Source organism: Rhinolophus ferrumequinum, chromosome 6 (genome assembly GCF_004115265.2).
Source record: "Rhinolophus ferrumequinum isolate MPI-CBG mRhiFer1 chromosome 6, mRhiFer1_v1.p, whole genome shotgun sequence".
NCBI lineage: Eukaryota > Metazoa > Chordata > Mammalia > Chiroptera > Rhinolophidae > Rhinolophus > Rhinolophus ferrumequinum.
In genome coordinates, this window is record NC_046289.1 from 3,606,401 (window position 1) to 3,617,920 (window position 11,520).

At 35.7% G+C, this 11,520-nt stretch overlaps 3 non-coding genes across 3 annotated transcripts; all 3 read right to left on the reverse strand.

Moving 5' to 3' along the window:
- Window positions 1-3,454: 3,454 nt before the first annotated feature.
- LOC117024310 (small nucleolar RNA SNORD113/SNORD114 family) lies at window positions 3,455-3,526 on the reverse strand. Its single transcript, XR_004423390.1, has one exon. It is a non-coding gene; the product is annotated as a small nucleolar RNA SNORD113/SNORD114 family (small nucleolar RNA).
- Window positions 3,527-5,548: 2,022 nt separating this feature from the next.
- On the reverse strand, window positions 5,549-5,620 carry LOC117024309 (small nucleolar RNA SNORD113/SNORD114 family). Its single transcript, XR_004423389.1, has one exon. It is a non-coding gene; the product is annotated as a small nucleolar RNA SNORD113/SNORD114 family (small nucleolar RNA).
- A 2,672-nt stretch (window positions 5,621-8,292) lies between these two features.
- Window positions 8,293-8,364, reverse strand: LOC117024303 (small nucleolar RNA SNORD113/SNORD114 family). The gene has a single exon (XR_004423384.1). It is a non-coding gene; the product is annotated as a small nucleolar RNA SNORD113/SNORD114 family (small nucleolar RNA).
- Between the last annotated feature and the right edge of the window lie 3,156 nt (window positions 8,365-11,520).

The following is an 11,520-nucleotide window of genomic DNA, read 5'->3' on the forward strand; positions in this document are numbered from 1 at the left end:
AAAAAAAGAAAGAGGACACAAATTACTAATATCAGAAAGGAAAAAGGAGAGATCACTACAGTCCCCATGGACATAAAAAGGATTGTCACAGAATACTATGAACAACTCTATGACCTCAAATGTGCTAGATGAAATGCACCTATTCCTCAAAAGACACAATTTGCCAAAATTCATACAAGAAGAAATAGAAAATATGAATAGGCCAATAACTATTAAAGAAAAGTAATCAATAATTAATAACCTTCCAAAATAGAAAGCATCAGGCCTAGGTGGGTTCACTGGTGAATTCTACCAAATATTTACAGAAGAAATTATACCAGTTCTCTACAATCTCTTTCAGAAGATAGAAGCAGAAGAAATACTTCCTCACTCATTCTTTGAGACCAGCATCACCCTAACACCAAAACCAGACAAAAGCATTACAAGGAAGAAAACAAAACAAAACAAAAAAAACTACAGAACAATATTTCTCATGAACAAAAATGCAAAAATCCTCGACAAATATAAGCAAATTGAATTTCGGCAATGTATAAAAAGAACTACACAATGACCAACTGGAATTTATCCAAAGTATGCAATGCTAGTTCTACATTCAAAAGTCAATTAATTTAGGGCGGCCGGATGGCTCAGTTGGTTAGAGCACGAGCTCTGAACAGCGTTGCTCATTCGATTCCCACATGGACCAGTGAGCTGCGCCCTCCACAACCAGATTGAAGACAACAAGCACCGCTGAGCTGCCAATGGAGCGGCCGGATGGCTCAGTTGGTTATAGCACGAGATCTCAACAACAAAGGTTGCCTGTTCAATTCCTGCACGGGATGGTAGGCTGCTCCCCCTGCAACTAAAGATTGAAAACGGCAACTGGATTTGGAGCTGAGCTGCGCCTTCCACAACTAGACTGAAGGACAACAACTTGGAGCTGATGGGCCCTGGAGAAACACACTGTTCCCCAATATTCCCCAATTTAAAAAAAAAAAAGTCAATTAATTTAGAGTCATTGTAATTGTAACAGCTATATAGGATGTCAGAGGGTTAGTAGATTGGGGGAGGAGGGTTATCACTTTGTGAGGGGTATAAATGTCTAACTATTACATTGTTTTGTACACCTGAAACTAATAATAATTTTTTAAAAAAAATTTTAAAGTCAATTAATTTAATTTGTCACATCAACAGGTTAAGGAAAAAAAATCACCTCATACCAATAGATGCAGAAAAAGCATTTGGCAAAATCCAACACCTATTCATGATAAAAACTCATCAGTAACTATGAAGAGAAGAATTTCCTCAAAATTGAAAAAGAACCTACAGCCCACATCATGTTAATGACGAGAAATTAGAAGCTTTCCCACAGCAGGATCAGGAGCAGTGCAAGGATATTCCCTCTCAACACTCCTTCTCAACATTGTACTGGAAGTTATGGCTAATGCAATAAAGAAAGAAAATAAAAGGTATGCTATTAGTGAAGGAAGAAACAAAACTGTCTTTGTTAACAGATGATATGGTCATCTGTGTAGAAAATATTAAGTCAATCGCTTTCCTATATACTCGTAGATGGCCTTGGGTTTGGAGATGACTTTTAAATACAACACCAAAGATACGATACACGAACGAAATAATTGATAACCTGAACTTAATTAAAATTAAAAGTTTCTGCTCTGCAAAGAAACTGTCAAGAGAACAAAAGACAAGCCATAGCCCGGGAAAAAATATTTGCAAAAGACATATCTGATAAATGACTATTCTCCAAAACATACAAAGAAATCTTAAAAATCCACAATAAGAAAGCAAAAAACCCAGTTAAAAAATGGTCCAAAGACCTTGACAGACACATCACCAAAGAAGATACACATATGACAAATGAGCACATGAAAAGATGCTCCACATCAGATGTCATCAGGGAAACGCCCATTTGGAAATGAGATACCACTACACATCTAGTAGAACAAGTGTTTGGCAGTTTCTTAAAACACTAAACACATTCTTACCATAAGAACTAACTAACAGTCACACGCCCTGGTATTTACCCAAAGGAGTTGAAAAAGTATGTCCACCCAAAAACCTGCATATGGATGTTTACAGCTGCTTTATTCATAATTGCCTAAACATGGAAGCAAACAGATGTCCCTCAGTAGGCAAAAGGACAACCTGTGTGCCATCCAAACAATGGAATATTATTCAGCACTAAAAAAGAAATGATCTATTGAAGCCATGAAACGACATGGAGAAAACTTAAATGCATATTGATAAGTGGAAAAAGGCAGGATGGAAGGTTACTTACTATATGATTCCAACCATATAACATTCTGGAAAAGGCAAAACTGTGGTGACAGTGAAAGGATTAGAGACTGCCAGAGGTTAGAGGGGAGAAAAGAATGAATAGGTGGAGCACAGAGGATTTTCAGGGCAGTGAAATATTCTGCATGATACGATAAAGATGGATACATGCCATTCCATTACATATTTGTCTATAGCCATTAGATTTAAAACCAAGAGTGAACCCTAATGCAAATTATAGACTTTGGGCTAATTATAGACATTTGGGATAATGATGTGTCAGTGTAAGTTCATCGATTACAACAAATGTCCCATCTGGTGGGGGATGCTGACAGTGGGGGAGGTTGTGCATGTGTGGGAGTAGAGGAATTATGGGAAATCGCTGTACGTTCTCCTCAGTTTTGCCGTGAACCTAAAACTGCTCTAAAAAAATGAAGTCTTAATTGGGGGTGGCCAGTTAGCTCAGTTGGTTAGAGCATGGAGCTAACACTGATGTTGTCGGTTGGATCCCCACATGGACCACTGTGAGCTGAGCCCTCCTTTAAAAAAAAAAAGTCTTAAAAACAGAGGCAACATCAAAGCAAATATCTGCTACCCATTATCAGCAACATTGCCTTTTACCGTATTTCCCTGAAAATAAGACCGGGTCTTATATTGATTTTTGCTCCAAAAGACGCATTAGGGTGTATTTTCAGCGGATGTCTTATTTTTTTCCTGTACAACAATCTACATTTATTCAAATACAGTCATGTCATCTTCTTCTGGAACATCATCATAACATACTAAATGCATCCGTCTGGCTGACGATCTTAACTGGGGTTTATTTTCGGGGTAAGTCTTATTTTCGGGGAAATATGGTACATATAGTTCTTTTTATGTTCCTTACCCAAAAGTGTAAGAGCCTTGATCTATTTATTTTATTGGAACTCAACACTTCCAAATGGTATTAGTCCTGTTCCTAATTTCATTATATACTCGTATTCTCATAATTAGTCCAATCAAGATCCTCCTTGTCTTCATTCATTTATGCATTTCATGCTTTTATTCACACATTGACTTACTTATAAACGTATAGTCTATACTGAAGAGTGCCAACAGACCAAGAACAAGATTTGACACTTCCTAACTTACGCTATATGCTCATTTCCCACAGAGATAATAGGGTAAGTCTCTTTTTCTAATGGATCTCAGAGCTATAGGGCTTAATCAGCATTCTTGATTCAAACACCTCAGGATACTCATCATTGGTCTAGCCTTCGCACTCGTTTTCTTCACTCATTTGCACCTTTGTTTATTGATTCATTCATTGATTAACTAACAATAACAAAATTGACACAATAAAAATCCCCAAATCCCAAGAATAAGAACCTTGAAGTTGCTGAGATCAACAGATGAATCTTAATGTCACACACACGTATAATTAAAATCCGTGCTTCTCTGAAATCGCGTACTCATTGTTAATCCATGCTTGCTCCTTTTCATTTAATTTTTCCATATTTTAAATATGGTCCAGCAAATGACCATGAGCCCACACATCTTGATGTGTGCTTCTACGAGTATGTGCTCCTTTTAAAGAGGCAACAGACTAGGTCACTTGTGGAAATTTAAGTTAGCTGTGCTGCAAAAATAAAATGGAATAGTATTCCACTCTGAAACTGATGGAAACGCCCTCCATCTTATCTTATTTAACAGCCTCATTTGTGCTGAACCGGAATAATCTAATTTTATTTTTGTTCATAATAAATTCCTACCATTGGTCAATGAATGGTGCTCTTTTTAATTTTCTTTAAATATGTACCCAATTATTTCTCTGAAATATTAAAACCCATGAACAAACCCCCAAATCAAAGACACGAACTTTGATTATGGCTTAGATCTGTTTTAATACATATTACCTACAAAAATGACTGCCAAAATGTTCACCAGTGGAGAATAATTAAGTTAGGTATTATGTGTCCATTGGGTGGAGGAATAAAAGCAGATTTACAAAAGAATATAAGAGTACATTTAAATTTTTCGAGGGATATTAGTTGGCCTGTATGAGATTAATCCTAAACCTTATTCATGCCACATTTTAATCAATGGCCCAAGCATGGCCTGAAATATTATTTATTGACTTCTCTAACACCCAACACAAGAATATGAAGTAACTATTGCAAGTTTCCTTCTATATAATCTCTATCCACATGGTAAGAACATAGAACATTTTTCCTAATAATGGATGTCACTTGTGAAGGATTGGATGAATTTCAATCCTTTTTTCACTGGCACAATTTCACCAATAGTCCATGCTAGACCCTACTTTATGTAATTATTTATTCATTCATTGTTTTGCTTCTTCATTTATTTTGTACTCATGAAAATTTAAACATCAGTTTATTTTTCCAGAGAAAACACAACCCGTCAACAACCCAAATTGTAATACAATTAAATGCAACTATACATATGAACCTGACCCAAAAGTGGGAAGAACCTGGTTTGTTTTTTTCTTTATCTGAGTATCAGCAAGGTACAACAGGACAAATAATTCACATTGTTTTTTAACACATGCCGTTCATTGGTCCATGCTTTACCCCAGGGGTTCTAAATGGGGACAATGTTGCCCCCAGGCGACATTTGCCAATGTCTGGATACATTTTGTATTGTCACAACTGGGAGAGAGGGGTCAATATTATGATCTAGTGAGTAGAGGACAGTGACAGGACAGCCTCCCATGAATTATCCAGCCCCAAATGTCAACAGTGGGAAACTGAGAAATCCTGCTTTACCCTTTTCAAAATAATTTGTTGAGAGATGAATATATTTATACATTCGCTCATAACCTCATCAATATTCATGAATATACAGAGTGGATTAGAAATTTGAATGGTATTAACAGCTGTTCATGTGCTCATTACTCACAGACATAGCCAACTAGATCACATTTCCTTGTTTTCAATAAGCTACCAGCACCTCCCCAAAATGAGAACAACAGCCCTGATTTCTAGGTGTTTCTCTCTATATTCTCCTTACCCAAATAGGGATTATATTTAATCAACTTATGTTGGAGCTGAGTGCCTCAGAACTGCATTAATAGTAATTAATACACTACATACTCCCATAACAAGGTCACATATGGCTCACCTTGTCTTCATTCATATATTTATTTAATCATTTACTAATTCCCCTCTAGTAATACAATCTTAGCCTATGAAACTTAAGAGCCAAATAACAAAATCCTAAATATTACTAACTTCAGCTGAAAGCTCATTTATCATAGAGGCTTAACTAGGCCTCTGACCTCGGGGTTACAGGGTTTAATCAAAATCATCGATTCAGACACCCCAGAATGTTCATCATGGGTCCATGCTTGGTACCCTTCATTTGTATCTTTGTTACTGATCCCCTCGTTCAGTCACTAATAATAACAAAGTCAATATACATGAATCAAAAACCCTAAAAACAAGATCATAGACTATCATTAAGCTGTATCTATAGGCTTGTTTTCCATAAAATAAGAGATTACATCTGTTTTGCAATGGATCTCAGCATTATGCATACAGATTATCAACTTCCTTGCTTTACATCAATCCCATATTTATACTTTGTCTATGTTTGCAGTTCTTTTATTCAATTTTTCCATGTTTTAAACATGGTACATGTGGTAGCCAGCCCCCAAGATGGTTCCCAATGGCCATGACTGCTGGTATTCATAGCTTTCTGCAGTCTCCCATATTAAATCATGCTTGGCCTCTATGACCAGTTAGAATACTGTGGAAGAAATGGTGTCTGACTTCTGAATCTAGGCTATAAATACATCCAGGCTTCCACCTTCCTCTCTCTTGGATTAACTGCTGTAAAGGAACTCAGCTGTGGTGTTGTGAGGATACTCAAGCTGTCCTGAAACAAGGTCCATGAAGGAAGGAACTGTGGCCTCCCACCAGCAACCCACACCAACTTTCCAGCCATGTGAGTGAGCCATCCTTCAGCCTCAGTCAAGCTTCCAGATGACTGCAATTCTGCCTGACATCTTGACTACAACCACACAATAGACCCTACGGTAACACTGCCCACTAAGCCTCTCCTGGATTCCTGCCCTATAGAAACTGTAACAGATAACAAATGCTTGCTGTTGTTTTCAGCCACGAAATTGTAGGGTAATTTGTTACACAGAGATACATAACCAACACAATACAATGATCAACCAACCACAGTCATATCTCACAATGATACGTCTTCCCTCTTCCTATCTGCTCCTGCTCCCAGGAGTTAATGGCTAAGATCTTGATCACTGAAGAAATGCTTAAATTAACCATGGTACAAAATAAAATATTATATTAAAAACTCTGAAAATGACTAAAAGCCCTCCATCATTTTTCAATGGAGTTCAGTTGCCCTGAATTGGATTAATCATAAACTTTGGTTAATTTCCATTATTGGTCCCTGCGTGGCATCTTTTGATTTTATTTACATTATTTAGTATTTATTCCTCTGACATAATGTCATAATGAACAAACCACCTAAACCAAGGTTGTGCATTTTGACTATTATCTACTACAGTCTCTAGGCTCCTTAACCTGAGAGGTAAAAACTATTTATTACTATTGAATAATTAAATCGGCTATTGTGAAAACAAATCAGCTATTGTGTTTCCATTCTGTAAAGTCAAATGAACATTTTATGAAGAACGGAACAGCATAGACCCAGCATTTTTTTAGTGGACTGAAATCATGAGGTACTAGATTAATCGTACAACTTGGTTCCTATTACATTTTCATTACTGGCACAAGAATGACTCTAGTTTTTGTATATTGACTTATTTACTGCTTAATGTTTCATTAATGTAGTAAATACTGTTAAATGCAGCACCCCACACTAGAGTAATAAATGTAACTAGTACTACGATCCATCTATATACTCCCTAACCACATAGTAAACAGCTCATTCATCTTTTAAGGGCCATATATTTGTGCATTGCCATGAAGCATTAGTGTAAGATTTACCCTAATTTATACACTTATCGACTCATTCCTGTTTTTCTCATTTAATTACTCAAAAAATAATTTGATCATTTATTCTTTTTTTTTTTTAAAGAAGAAGAGTAAAACCCATCAGTAGTCAAGAACTGAAATATCATTTCACATCATTGCGATATGGACTTTGTCTAAAGTCAGGTAAATCTACATTTCTTTTTCTTCAGCTAAAATGATTTAATTATCTTTGTTTCATGACACCTATTCCGCACTGACCCATGCTCACCTTCTTTTAAATAACTGACCAAACTATAAACTCATTCGTTCATTCATTCACCTTAACAATACATTCAAAATGAATGCAAGCCAAGACACTGGACAAGAACACTGACTAACTCTAGTATCGGCACATATGCTCACTGTCCACAGTTACAAGCTGCTGGGTCCTCTTTTGTTTTTTTCAAATACTAGTGAACAAAATCAGTGTGATCATACCTAGTATCATATTTTCAATAGTAGCCCAGGCTTGGCCTTCATTCAATTGGGCACTTATTTAAACAATTATTTTTAATGTAAATGATTTGTTCCTTTTCTAAATAAAACCAACAACCAGCTACCCACCACCAATGCAAAACGCCAACACGGACTCTCATAGAATAGGATACATCTTTATGGAAAATGGTAAGAGAGACTTCCTAAATGATTTGTTCCTTTTCTAAATAAAACCAACAACCAGCTACCCACCACCAATGCAAAACGCCAACACGGACTCTCATAGAATAGGATACATCTTTATGGAAAATGGTAAGAGAGACTTCCTCTACTTAGGTTATGAAACTCAGTACTTCAGGAAATAATAGAATTAACAATAATCCTTGTTTCACTGCAGACTCACATAATTGGTCATCATTCACTGACACACTTTTATTTATTCTTGCATGGTTTCACTTACGATACATTTCACAGACATTAAGAACTAAAGCTCAGGAACCTGATCTCAGACTACTCCTAACCTTTGCTATAAGCCCCTCACCCTCAAAGGAAATAACTAGACTTCTTTTTTCTAACAGACCTCAAAGTTACAACGTTTACTCAAAATCTTTGATTCATATATCTCAGAGTACTCATCACTGTTCTATACTGGACACCTTTTTATTCCTTTATGTATGTATTGTTATTCCTTTATTCATTGATTCACTAATAATAATACAATCAAATCTCATGAATAAAAAAGCCCAAAAACATCCTTGAATATCACTAATAACTGTCCAAATGCCCATTTCCCACAGTGCTAATAGATGAGGGCATTCTTCATAAAATATCCCGGAGTAGCCAAAAAAAATGTATACACATGACTTGTATTCATGTTGTGTTATTGGTATATATTGAGTATTACAATTGTAATCCAGTTGTCACCTTTCTTAAAGTGTGTATACATTTGTTTGGCACCCGCCGTATATGAGCTCTGTGCCTATATAAATTAATCAACATCCTTGCTTCATATTAGTTCCATTCATCCATGCTTGGCCCTTTTTCATTTAAAGATGATGCAATGACCAGCCAAGGAAGCTGTAATCTCACTCCACAACTCAAACACCAACTGTTTTGTCCATCTTTCTGTGTATTCCTCCCTCAAGGAATTAGCTTAAATCTTTATCAGTGGAGAAGCACTTAAATGAATTGCAATGCAAAAATAAAATGCAATGTGAAGCAGCCCTGAAAATCAATGAAACACCCTTCATATTTCTCATTGGATTTTAGAACTTCCAAATCAGCTTAATCATAAATCCCAATTCAGGCCTATGCTGGTGTTACTTGGTTTTATTTATTAATATACCCATTTATTACGTTGAAAAATTCAAGCGATTGTCACCCCAATAAATAAAAAAAAAAAAATGTTACGAATCCAACAAAAAGAAAAAAGAAAAAGAAAAATTCAAGCGACACCCAGAAACCAACCTCCCAACCCCAGAACATAAACTCTTAACTGTTACTTACATCTATCTCTTCTCTCCTTACCCACAGAGTTTGTAAAAGCCAAGATCTTTAGCATTAGAGAATGATGAAATCATCTGTGATGTGTTCACTTGGTAAAAATGCAGACTTTCAAAAGAAAGAAAGAGCCTGTGGTTAGATATTTTTTAATGGAAGTTAGTCTTGCAGTATTAGATTAATTATAAACTTGGGTCACTTCATAATCTCATCACTGCCCAAGAATGGCACACTTTATTCATTGACTTGTTTAGTTTTATCTTTAAATAATACAATGAACACCAACATGAGAACAAGAACCATTATCTATCATAAATATCTACCCGCATACACCCGATTAATAAATTTAAGATTTCAATGATTGCTTTTAGTGGACCAAACTTACACAAAATTGGATAAATGAAAATCTGTTTTATGGCATATTGTCACCAATCATGCACAAATTTTTCTGATTTAGATGTGGAGTGATTCATTGTTTATTCATGTACATAATGAGGCATGAAGCAAATTAATTATCTACCCATTTTTCTAAAGACTTTTTCCATGAAAATTTCTATGTGTACTATAGCCAAAGCCGGAGGGGACCTAGAGTTCCTTTTTTTTATCTGGACACCATTTGGGCAAACAGGAGCAACCACCATCTTTGGTTCTCAACACAGGTTGCTCATTGGCTCATGCTCGGCCTTCTTTGGAATAACTAATCTGTACATAAATGCACTCCTTCATTCCCTTATAACAGCACATCACCACCAATGAGCACCAAGACACTGGACAAGAGCACTGAATACCCTGTCTACAACGTCACGGCCACGAACATAATGATTAAGTCCTCTTTGGATTTTTTTTTTTTTTTGAGTCAAACTCAATGAATGGAGTTAGATTAATTATAACTCTGGTCATGTGATACATTCTCAATATTGGTTCATGTTTGGCCCTCTCTCGATGAAACAATTATTTAAGCAATTGTTTATGTATGGAAACTTTTTTGTCCTTTTCTAATTAAAACAACCCACCGACAATCAAAACAGCCACATAGACTCTTAGTATACCTGGCCATATTGCCCTTCTGGAAGGGTTCAGAGCTTTGATCTGTTTATCTATGAAGCCCACTGTTTCAAATATGCACTAATAATAATCGTTGTTTTGTGACATACCGTGTTTCCCCAATAATAAAACCTAGCCAGGCAATCAGCTCTAATGCGTTTTTTGGAGCAAAAATTAATATAAGGCCGGGTCTTATAGTATATTATATTTTATATTATATTATATTAATTATACCTGGTCTTATATTACCCCAGTCTTATTTTACTATAAGATGCATTAGAGCTGATTGTCCGGGTAGGTCTTATTTTTGGGGAAACACAGTAATTTCATAATTCATCCATGTGTGGCCCTCCTTATCTTCATTCATTTACACATTTCTTTATCCATTCATGAGTTCACTTCCCAAAGAGTTCAATTTATCTCTTTTTTTGCAATAGTCCACAGATTTCTACACAGGAATCAATCACAATTTTGGATTCAGATCCAACCCCCACTCCAGGAGTCACCACTGGCCCAAGCTTTGAACTCTTTTGCTTCAGTCCTTCATCCCTTTGTTTATTGATTCATTCACTGATTAAATAATATAATCAATGCATATAAATCACAATATCTCAAAAATAAGATCCTTGAATATTACTAAGGTCTACTATCCATATGCTCATATGCCGAGATCTTTTGAAGAGAGAAATGTTAAAATCAACTGTCATATAAATATGAAAGAGAACAGCAAACGTCTCTTGAAATGTATGAAACATCTTCCACTTTTTTAAGGAGTCATCAGTTGTGCAGAATTGAATTAATCATCGTTATCTATGGTTCATAACCTAGCCCCATCACTGTACAGCATTCTTTAATTTCATACTTTTATGTTGCTATTTATTACTTTGAAATATTTCAGTGAACACTCATGAACAAGTTCCCCTAACCAAGTACATAAAATTTGAATGTTACTCACTTTAGTATTTATGCTTCTTAAACACAAAGGGATAAGCCAAAATCTTCATCATTACATACAATTAAATCAGCTATGGCGTGTTAATTTTAAGGTAAAAAGCAGGCTTTAAAAATAATGAGAAAACATAAATTTAGGTATGTTTAAAGGATACTAACTGTAGAGCTCTAGATTAGATATAAAACTTGCTTCATTTCATTAGTTTGAGAATATAAGTACTTTTCATTTACTCAATTATTTAATTTTAAAAAATATTACGAGCACCACTGCCATCACCTAATCCACAAGTCAGAACTATTACCTGAC